Consider the following 12,627-nt stretch of genomic DNA (forward strand, 5'->3'; position numbering starts at 1 on the left):
ATTGCACTTTAAGGAATATAAGAAGGGAGACATTGCACTGAAGGAATATAGGAAGGGGGACATTGCACTGAAGGAATATAGGAAGGGAGACATTTCACTTTAAGGAATAAAGGAAGGGAGACATTGCACTGAAGGGATATAGGAAGGGAGACATTGCACTGAAGGGATATAGGAAGGGAGACATTGCACTGAAGGGATATAGGAAGGGAGATATTGCACTGAAGGAATAAAGGAAGGGAGACATTGCATTTTAAGGTGTAAGGGAAAGGAGGCATTACGCTGAAGGGATATAGAATGTGAAACATTGCACTTTAAGGAATATAGGAAGGGATGCATTTCACTGAAGGGATATAGGTAGGGGGACATGCATTTTAAGGTATAAAGGAAAGGAGGCATTGCAATGAAGGGATATAGGAAGGGAGACAGTGCACTTTCAAGTGATACAGGAAGGGAGGTATTACACTTAAGTGATATAGGAAGAGAGGCATTGCACTTTGTGATACAGGAAGGGAGGCATTGCACTTCATGAATATAGGAAGAGAGGCAAATCACTCGAGTGATAAGTGATATAGGCAAGGAAGCATTGTACTTGAGGGAAATAGGAAGGCAGGCATTACTCTTATGGGATATAGGAAGGGAGACATTGCACTTTAAGGGATATAGGGAAGAAGGCATTGCACTGAAGGGATATGGTAGCGAGACATTGCACATAAGTTCAGTACTTTTGAAATGATATTTTTATAGGGTAATTTTGAGGTTGAAACTTTCCTTTGTAATAGATATGTAGATTGTATCTTTTAAACCTATCAAAAGTAGTTTTACTGTATAGGTTGAATTGCTATGCAAATCTAAAAAATATCTACTTGTAAATAGGATGTGAATTAAAAATGTTAATTTAGATATTCAATGCTTAAAACCAGTGGATTTTTATAGACATTAAAATACTGTTCAGTCATTACCAATTTTATAAGGTATAAAATTAATCAAAACTTGATTGATATGTGAGATGCTTGTATAACTCATAACTGTACATTAGTTAGAAATATTATTTCAAATATCTGTTAATAATAGTTGCTACTCGATCATGTCTATTGCATAAGAAAAATAGTATGGATGAAAATACATTTAAGATACTAAAGTAGGAGTTCTGAATTATAATTTGTTACAAAGAAAGTATTATACCACTGCTAATAGTATAACTATATTTACTAATGTAAATGTAGATGGCACACCTTTTGGACGTCAGTAATTAGTAATGTGTATTACATGCTACTTTAGTCGAATCCTAAATTCCTTAGTCAGAGCTGGAAAAGCTTTATTCTGATATGAATAAATTGTTCCCAGCTCTCTTGCACTAATGAACCTATGATATGACAAAATTAGCCAGTAATGCCAATATTACTAACGGACGTCAAAATATTGGGCCATCTACCTTTACTTATTCAATCCCTTATTTATACCATTAGCAGGGTAATTTTTTGCCTTGAATTATCATTTAGAACTCTTGCTTTCGTAACTAATAGTATTTTCGTCCATAATAATTTTTCTTATGCAATATATTTTATCAAGTAGTGCCTATTATTCACAAAAAAATATTTGAAATAACAATTTTAACTTATGTAGAAATATTGTTTTGTTGGTATTTGTTGTTTAATATTGTAATAATTCATTGTAAAAATTCATTCCAAAATTGCTTTGTTTTAGAGATTTTAAGTAATTATTTAAGTATATCATGAAAAAATACCAAATCTCATTAAATTATTAGGGTATTTAACATACTCAAACATTGTAACACGAAGAAATCAGAAATAAAACTCATGAAAGGTATTACATATTTTATTTAGTCACCCCTGATACAATAAAAGAAAACGAATAAAAGAAAATGGGAACTAACCCATGGGGGACAAATGAAAAAAGAAAAAGAAAACGGGACTGAGTTTTTTCCCTATATTAAACCTCATATGACAGAGTGTTCTCCTTGTATGCCCCCCTACCCCTTCTAGCACCAGCAAATGCCTTATTTCCCACGAAAAATGGACCAAAAAGCTCATGAAATAGTCCTCTCTTTTAACTAGCCACCTGTCCATTTGGACTGCTATAGATCCCCCACATACAGAGTTTGTTCACCCCCCTCCTGGGGTATGAGAGCAGCAGCACCAGTGTTTTATGATATATCGAGTCAAAATGGCCGACCTATGTCTTGGTAGTTCATATTAGACCAAAGTCCATTTCTTAATTCAGCTCTTTGTCAAATAGGGTTTTCTTCGTGACTAAAGTCATAATAATAATTTGCTTGTTATTTTCATTAGTTAATATTACTCAAAAGTCTCTTATCCAATCTAAAAGGTATCGAATTAAAATCTTAGGTACAAAAGTATACCTAAATATATACTTAAAGCTTCAAATTTATATCATACGGCTGAAGAAAAACTTAGAAGTTTCTTCAAATAAAAACAATATGGCTGAAGTAAAACTTAGGAATTCGTTAAAGACTTTTATTGTAGAAGATAGAATGCCAAAAATAAGACAGGTTTTAGTATACTCAATTTATTTATATAATTAAAATAAAAGCACTAAGTAGTCAATGACATTAAACAAATTTATGAAACCCCATTTTCTCAAAGCTTTAAACGCCCTAGATCCAAAGAAAACTTAACGTTTGTCATACATTAAGCTCACGACTAGAGAAAGGGAGGCTTTTAGGCGAGTCACCCTTCAACGAAAATGAAGCACTGAATGGCAAAACGTTTCGTTTTCTTTGATTCAGGACAGTGTCCATTTTCTTTGTATTGAACGCCTGTATGAGCGTTTGAAGCTCGTCATTTGAGGTTACACATTTCATGATTGCGTAAGAAAGTAGTGCTTTATCTAATAAAGTAAAATTATTAATAAAAATAGAAGGAAAAGGAAAGCCCACCAAGGCCATCCCCTATCCCACCTAGTAACAGAAAATTAATGCAGTTTTTTTTTCTTTTTTTGTGAGAAAGCAATGTTACTAGGCCCTTGAATGCTTTCCTTTTTCCTTCCTTTTTTTATTTTTTTTATTAATAACTTTACAAACAATGATTTTGGGATTGTGATTTAAAGACTCCAGGAATTGTTTGGATGCTCTCCAGAAGTTAAATGGTAAAACATTTACATTAGTTTACTATAAGACAGATTCCTGCGATTATGGAGTTAATTCTTCAATAAAACAATGAAACTATACACTAAGACAAGACAAAATCATTAACAGCTATAAAATGGAAAACAAACAATTTTCAAAAAGTAAAATGGTCATTTTCAAGCCTTTTTGTGCAATTTCAGAGCGATCCATTACTACAGACACCCGAAGCTCAGTCAAAAGCAGACAAGATTCAGAAATGCCAAAGTTGCCTCCCTGTCTCGAGACATTTAATGCACATGATTGAGTCGGGTAAAAGAGAAGAGCCGTGCAAGACTACTGCCCTGACCATCCTTGCTACTCCTCCCAGCAGACAGTCAGATCGGACCGAAGTACGCATTCATCTTACACGTGGACACCTGAATCACTTTAGCTGTGTAATAAAGTTTTCAAATAGAAACCCTTGATTGATTGATTGATTTGGAGTTTTCTGACATCGAAAAAGCAACGCTGGAAAGAGAATTTAACCTGAAACATTTTCACTTTAGCTGTGTAATAAAGTTTTCAAATAAAAACCCTATATTGATTGATTGAGTTGGAGTTTTCAAGCATCAAAAAAGCAATGTTGGAAAGAGAGTTTAACCTAAAACATTAGCTAACATCATCCTAGTAAACATATAGATCTTATATATAGCCTATTCATGACAATAAAAATAACTTCATGAAAATGGCTTTCTTTTTGCAAGCAGTTAAGTTTTATGAAAAATATGAATCTAATTTAACATTACTTACTGTATTATATTAGGTTTCAATTCAAAATTGATATAATTCCTAATAATAATCATAAGCCTACAGCCAATGTCAACAACATATACAAGAATCGTATTCTTTTGATGTTGTCCTCTACAACTATATATTCATATAGCCAACCCAAGTAGATACTTATCTCCTGAACTTTCAGTTCCTTAGTATACTATCAGTTTATAACTATAACACAGCCATGAGATTGCAGTCACTTACAATACATTATTGATAATTAATATATCATCAGCCTATACCTTCTCACTACAGCATACTATCCTCAGCTTATAAACTCTTTATATACTAACAATCTTATAACTATTAATGATAAACTGCTATACTACCGACTACTTACAACCCCTTTCTAATACAATCTCAGCCTATAAAAAGAGGGGTTTCCTTTATGCATGTTTTATGGAAATTCTGTGTAATTTAATTTATAATTACAGGTTAAGGGAAAAACCTAGTTATGATCAAGATAGTTTTTGTAATTAAGATAATTTTATACTTTCCGGAATTTTATCCCTCACAGACGGATTAAATTTTTTTTTACTTAATTTATAAACAAAATTTACGGGAAAACGAGTTATGATCAAGATATTTTTCGTAATTAAGATAATTTTATACTTTACGAATTTTTATCCCACAGAGACAGATTAATTTTTTTTTACTTAATTTATAAACAAAAGTTACGGGAAAAACGAGTTATGATCAACCTATTTTTTAGTAGTTACAATAATTTTATACTTTACGGATTTCTATCCAAGATATTTTTTGTAATTAAGATAATTTTATACTTTACGGATCTTTATTCCCCACAGACAGATTAAACATTTTTTTACTCATTTTAAAAACACAAGTTACGGGAAAAACGAGTTATGATCAAGCTATTTTAAGTAGTTGAAATAATTTATTACTTTCTGAATTTTCATCCCCAACAGACATATTAAACTTTTTTTTTTCTTTTTTCAAGTTACGGGAATAAGCCATTAATTAAAACTTCTATATATGTTAATAAAGGGCAAAACATCAAACTCAAATCTCTCTGAAAAATTAAATAAATTACTGTATATTCTTGTATTATTTCTTTCTTGGAGATTCTATAATGACTGAATTTTTTCTTATGATATTCCAGCAAATCACAGAATAAACACATCAAAATTCTAAAATAGAGAAAATAATTGGCTCTTAGGATTTTTTATGCAAATTCATATAAAAACTTAAACTTTTTAAGTTAAAAACAAAGATAGCCTATTTATGAAAATTTAGATTATCTACACTTACACTAAAAGCTCCAAGTTATTTTTTTTACTTTAATAGGTTTACATGATTCTAACACCTGAGCTATTTCAAAATCACAAAAAAGCAATTATTTCACATGCTCTGCTCACTGAAGACTGAAATTCTAAATGTGAAAAAAAAAACTTTTCTTTTAAGAAACCTGAGTTTGAGACTTTCCAATAGGCTGACTGACTGGCAGTTGTACTTCCAAAATTGAAAGGGAAAATTTATCTTCTTTTCACATGGTTCAATTAAATTTCTTTAAAAGCTACAACTGTATAAATTGTAATTCAAAAGCCATCCTAATTCTACATTAAAACAAGCAATCCTAATTTGTACCCTTCTACACAAATAAGCTGCATCTAACACCTATTTAGTCTGACTTCTTTAAGCAAACACTGACAGAACAACTAACTTCCCTCATCCACCTTGGCACATGAGCTATTAAGAGGAAATAACCAAAAAAAAAAAAAAAAAAAAAAAAAAAAAAAAAAAAAAAAAAAGAGGAATCTCAAACCAATACTAAAACACCACTCCCCTATTCCTTGTAGTAAAATTCATAACACTATCATAGCACAAAGCCTCATAACACACCACTCACTTATTCCATGCAGTAGAATTCATAACACTTTCATAGCACAAAGCCTCAACATTCAATACTTGCAAATTTTTCATCCCAATTAAAGCATACACTGATATCAAAGATCAAAGTATACTCGATTTTAATCCCTTTGCCATACAAATACTGACGTGCAGGAATAATAATCCAAGAGAATAAATATGGCTTAGGAAACAAAGCTTGATACTAGTAAGATATCCTTATTTGACAGGGAATCTTGTGATTTATGTTTTTGAAGGGGAGAGTATATTGAATTTAAGAGCATAACCAGGCACAGAGGCAAGTGAAGCCATTAAAAAAACAAGTGCATCATGGGAAAACCACGCAAGTGAATTTTGAGGCAAAAGCTAGAAGAGTTTCAGAGGGCAAAATGAAGACAGGAAAGAAGAATGTAAGACAGGAAAAGAAGTTAAGCAGGAAAGGAGCAGTAAAGCAGGAAAGGAGGAGTAAAGCAGTAAAGCAGGAAAGGATAAAGATAAGGAGGTAAGGAAACAAAGAAGGTAAGGCAGGAAAGTGGGTAAGGAAGGAAAGGAGGTAAGGCAAGAAAGGAGGAGGTAAGGAAGTAAAGGAGGTTAGGAAGTAAAGGAGGTTAGGAAGGAAAGGAGGAGGTAAGGCTGGAAAGGAGGAAGTAAGGAAAGAAAAGAGGAAGGAAGGATAGGAGGAGGTAAGGCTGGAAAGGAGGAAGTAAGGAAAGAAAAGAGGAAGGAAGGAAAGAAAAGAGGAAGGAAGAAAAGGAGGAGGTAAGGCTGGAAAGGAGGAAGTAAGGAAAGAAAAGAGGAAGGTAGGAAGGAAGGAAGGAAATGAGGAAGTAAGGAATGAAAGGGGTAAGGCAGTCAAGGAAGAGGTAAGGCCGGAAAGGAGGTGGTAAGGAAGGATAAGAGGAGGTAAAGCAAGAAAGGAGGTAAAATTAAAGGATATAAACGTGTGCAGCTAGAGGTTGAAGGAACGCTGTCAAGACCCTTAAGTAATGCATACAGAGAATCTCGAGAGGTGCACCCTGCACTAGCAGCACCACCACATTTGTCTTTTTAGAGAGAGAGAGAGAGAGAGAGAGAGAGAGAGAGAGAGAGAGAGAGAGAGAGAGACGGGCGATAAATGTGTTACTCAATTTCTCTGAGCAAACCAGTAACAATTATGTAGTTTGGTTATACAATATCAAATTGCCAATATTCTCTATTCTATATTCATTCCGTTATCTTTATTATTAACCAGGATGAACCCTGAAAATCCTTTAAGAGCCAAAATCATAACCAATTCCAATCTCAAAGGATATGTGGTCAGAAATAATTACTTTATTCATGGCAACGTTAAAATATGAAGAGAAATAAAAAAGAAAGAACATTTAATGGTCGACTGCAGCATTTTCCATTGTACCTTCTTTCAATCAGATAACTTAGTTGTGTTTGAGACACCCAAAAGTATTTTCATTGTTTTTTTCATAAAATATCCTTTGCAAATACTGAGTATGTATTGATATTACTTTGATAATTACAAAACTATTCAAAATTTACTCTACTTTCACATGGAATGAATTGATATGAATTCATTTTTCGTGATTCAAATTAACTTGAGAATTATGATAAAGATTGTCTAGAGAAGGCCTTCTCTGCTAGAAGCTCCTTCTGGCCAATAGGTCTGTCCACGTATTCTATAGCCTATACTTTAGGTATAAAATTTAATACTTTTATTTCCACGTTTTGAAAATTTGTATAAATAAAACAAACAGTGAATATGAAATTAATAAAAATCATAGTTTACTACCCTGTTCTCGAATTGGTTGTTTTATTTTCATGATTTCATGTAATAAAAATTTCCGGACCTATGTATACAGTGGAACTTGTCTAACTGGACCTTTCCTCATAATAGTTGAGTAGCCCTGCTATAGACGTTGGGTCTGTCAATCTGGCGAACGAACGAAACAAAAGCTACACACAGAATATCAATTAGGAATTGAAACCTGACCCAGTGATAATCTAATAAACGTACAATTTTATACATAAACCGGACATTTAACCATAGAAATGGTGAAGGGATTAACACGGGATTAAATGGGAAATATAAATGATCTTTATCGATGGAATTGACGAACTTTTTAATACTATGTTATTGGGAATTTACCAGGTTTAAAATGAATTTTCCTCAAGGAAGGATACTGTTTAAAAGACAAGAATATTTCTGCACATCAGTGTTGCATCAACACCACAGCAAAACAACTTTCCAGAAATCAATGCAATTTTAAAACCCAGCATAATTTTTGAAAAAGAAACTTTCTAAGGATGCTTAATAACCATACCATAAACCCAGTACACTTCACACTTAAAACACACACACACACACACACACGCTAATTTGGACATCATTCACATTAACTACGAGATATTCAAAAACTTATTACACAGTTTTGCTAAAGATGATTCTAGTGTTATTTATCCCTCCTTTATGTCAAGGGCACAAACGACACGAGACAAGAAACAAGGTGGAGTTTATGAACCGAGCTGTGCACCTTTTCAGAGAGCCCAGGTGTCTCGCCATAATAGAAAGCTCTGAAAGGCAAGACTTCAAAATGACCCTCTTACCAAATTCCTCGAGACACTTACGTTAAGTACATTTAACATTAATCTTTAATATTTGAATTATACTAGAACTTGCAAAATTTGGAAATAACAGTAACCACTGATTACATATCAGCTTCAAAAAGATCATAAACATGTCTGGAGCACATTAAATCACAATCCTTTTACATTAAATAGATATTCCACTACTTACATTTACACAGTTCATATAAAATTTGATCTTTTGTCATTGATACAAGTGCATACATCTTTGATTAAAAAATCAGAATTATATACCAAAACCTGTACATTTGACATTACAACCTCCTACAATGCATGTTTCTTAGACATTCTGAAAAACTGATAAAACATAAACTTCAAGAATTTGAGACTTTTGAGAAAATTAATAATGACACGACACAAATTATTTTTCATGACTTTAGCTGTCCGGATAAAACCTAATTTGACAAGACAGCTGGAAAAATAAGCAGACTAAAATCCAACATGTTTACCAATACAGTCTGTCGGCCATTGACAAGTAAAATATATTCAGTTTAACCCATTGAGCTACAGCTCTCAAAACACCAGTAAAAGGAGGAACCAGTTTTGTACATGGGGAAAACAATAACAGTCTAAAAGAACAAGTGGTTACTCTAGTTAAGATCAGGATCTACCTCATGAACCCTTCAGCCCATCTTATGGTGAGGAATAAATTGGCAAAAGCTGATGCTCAAAGAGGAGGGGGGCAGAAGGAGACTCATCAGCCATATAAGGCGAGAATCTTTGTATTTTTTATAACATTTCCAAATTTTTGGGATGAGGAAGGATCAAGGATGGGGCGTGGGAGATCTGAAATTGGAGAGGAGCATCAAGTTGAATTTAAAGAAAACTTCTGCAGAATTTTACCTTATTGGTAAATGTATGCAAAGTCACTCATTACTTTTAACATTTAGCATGCTATTTTTCAAGGTATGTTCATGTGCGCAAAAGAGAGAGAGAGAGAGAGAGAGAGAGAGAGAGAGAGAGAGAGAGAGATTTAAAAAGTACCAGAATAGGGAAAGGCAGAGAGAGCGGGAACGAGATAGTGACACAGAGAGAGAGAGAGAGAGAGAGAGAGAGAGAGAGAGAGAGATTTAAAAAGTACCAGAATAAGGAAAGGTAGAGAGAGCGTGAAAGAGATAGTGACACAAACAGAGAGAGAGAGAGAGAGAGAGAGAGAGAGAGAGAGAGAGAGAGAGAGAGATTGTCTACATAATTGAAAGTACCAGACTAATGTGTCTTGAATAAAATGGAGTGGCCATCAAGATACATCTAGTTTATATCTGATCAGTTTTATACCTAAAAAAACAAATAATCCCATTTATCTCCACAAACACATGATTCCACACTTCTTCCTCCCTTTATCTAAAAACACTTTTATAGACCTAGGAAATAATATTATCTAACCATGCAATTCGCAGCCTATGATTTAGTCATTCTAAGGCCCCAAAAGGGTTAGACCTAGGACTAATTGCAACATAATTTCTTTTTACAGGAATATTGTCTACATACATCCTAGTATTCCAGAGAAAAGGTCTAGAAAAATCTAGCAGTTTTAGATGAGTGGTTGAAAATCATTTATATAGATTATTTTTGCCTCTAACTTTGAATGATGTTTTAGTTTTGTTTTATTTTCATAAAAAGAGGGTTTGAACAGTGTCTTGGACCTACTGCAAATGGACCACAGAACTAATCACGGACTTTTGTGCCTTATGTCAGGAATCTTGGTGGATGGTCAGCAAACTAGGAACTTTCGAGAAAAGGAAAGTCTTACGCAAGTGAAGAGCGTGGAGATGGCATCAAAACATCACCTAGACTATTAGTCCATATGCAGTTATGAAGCATACTGCAATGTACACTTCGTAAATTACTGTATAAAGGGGGAGGCAGGTACTAGTACATCACCAACTAAAAATGCCATCTAGAACTAAAAAGGCATTTCAAAATGCTATTTAAAACTAAAAATGCATCTCAAAAGGCTATTTAGAACTGAAAATGCATCTCAAAGGGCTATTTAGAACTAAAAATGCATCTCAAAACGCTATTTAGAAATAAAAATGCATCTCAAAATGCTATTTAGAACTATAATGCAACTTACAAGCTATTTAAAACTAAAAATGCATCTCAAAAGGCTATTTAGAACTAAAAATGCATCGCAAAATGCTATTTAAAACTAAAAGTGCATCTCAAAATGCTATTTAAAACTAAAAATGCATCTGAAAATGCTATTTAAACTAAAAATGCATCTGAAAATGCTATTTAAAACTAAAAATGCATCTCAAAATACTATTCAAAACTAAAAGTGTATCTCAAAATGCTATTTAGAACTAAAAATAAACCTCAAAATACTATTTAAAAGTAAAAATGCATCTCAAAATGCTATTTAAAACTAAAAATGCGTCTCAAAATTCTATTTAAAAGTAAAAATGCATCTCAAAATGCTATTTAAAAATGAAAAGGCATCTCACAAAGCTACTTAGAAACAATTAAAACTGGGATAATATGTTTTATTTGATAACGATCCTTTCAATGTCTTAAATCCTATGGCCTTTAATCTCCCAAAACTATGTTTCACAATCTTGTTCAATGGATGTTCATGAACCTATATTTCATTACTTTAACATATAATCTATTAATTCCATGAGAGAGAGAGAGAGAGAGAGAGAGAGAGAGAGAGAGAGAGAGAGAGAGAGAGAGAGAGAGAGAGAGAGAGAGAGAGAGTGTTGTAAAGCAATACTAATTACCAAAGGGGATTGGGCATTGGGGCAAAATTTGACTAATATATAAGAATTATTCAAACTTTAAATATGAAATCCAAAATAACTTACTATTATTAATCATTAACATATAACATAACATATAGATCAAAAGAAGGATTCTAATTTGTTTTCAACCTTAGAAAACATAGAACTGTAAAAGGGAAAAACATTATTTTCAATATATGGAAAGTTAATTATCGTACATGGGTTTTCCTTAGCAATATAAAATAAATTTACAGATTATTATGCTTTTAATCTTTTCAAATCTAAGAAACAAAAGGGGATGATAATTTTTAAGATAGTATAGAAAGGATTACTTAAGGTGCTACATGTGATTAACATACCTTGAATGTCATTGATACAGAAGTTCTCTTTCAAATATCCTGAATATACTGAATTACAAAATTAGAAATATGTATAAACTTTGAATCAAACAACTAAAATGATTTTGCTAGTCAGATATTAATCCAAAGAATAATGCCAGATAACTCTGAAGCATGGAGATTGAGAAAGGAGATTAACAAAAATAAATCTGAAACCCAAAGATTGGTGAGAAAACTGAAGCCTAAAGATTGACAAGAAAGCTGTAGAAGAAATAAGTAACAAAAGAAAACTCTCTTGAAAGCAAGGAGTGCTTGAGAAAAAAATAATAAACTTGCTTGAATAAAACAAGTAAGAAATGAGTAATATGAAAAATAAATCCAGTATGTACACAAAAAAGGTACTTAGACCAAGGTGTGTAGTGGATAACTCCATATACACAGGATTGGTCTAAATAATTCCAGAGGCAGATCAACTAATGTTTTACATAACTTTATCAACCAGTGAGTGCCCAAGGCAACCCCACAAAAGTGTTCTAAATTACACCAATGACGAAAGTGTCCAAAATAGCTTGCAAGACCAAAAAGGGTCTTAAATAAATGAATGGACAAAGTAATAAGGCCCACATAACTCTATAGACAAACCTTTGCCCTGAATAAACTAGTGTTCCAAAAAGTTCTGCAAACGACGGTGTACTAAAACAGGTAAAAAAAATAAGTGCCCCAACTATCTACGGGCTGCAGAATTGCAAGGGCCCGTGCTTGGCCACAAAGGCCAGTCAATCTTCAATAACAACAATAGCTCCAAATAGCCTATTGAATCAAGAATCACCTTAAATAACGCCATAGACAAGGAATCCCAGATTACTGCATAGACTGACGAGTATCCCAAATAACCTAAAAATGACATTTTAGAGAAGGAATGATTCCACTTTCCATGGCTAGAGCGTTTCTCAAATAACTCGATGGTCTAGGAGTGGTACGAAAGAAATTTTTAGGAAATTGGAACTAAGGAGTTTAATCATGAAAGCTTGGTGAATAAAAGCACCATCCAATAACCAATCTTTGTCCAGAGATAATTCATAAAATAAGGGGTGCTATGGAAGACCTTTTTAATGAAAAAAAAAAAGAAGAATACTTTGGAAAGCCTGTC

The sequence above is a fragment of the Palaemon carinicauda genome, chromosome 17 (genome assembly GCF_036898095.1).
Source record: "Palaemon carinicauda isolate YSFRI2023 chromosome 17, ASM3689809v2, whole genome shotgun sequence".
Classification (NCBI taxonomy): Eukaryota; Metazoa; Arthropoda; class Malacostraca; order Decapoda; family Palaemonidae; genus Palaemon; species Palaemon carinicauda.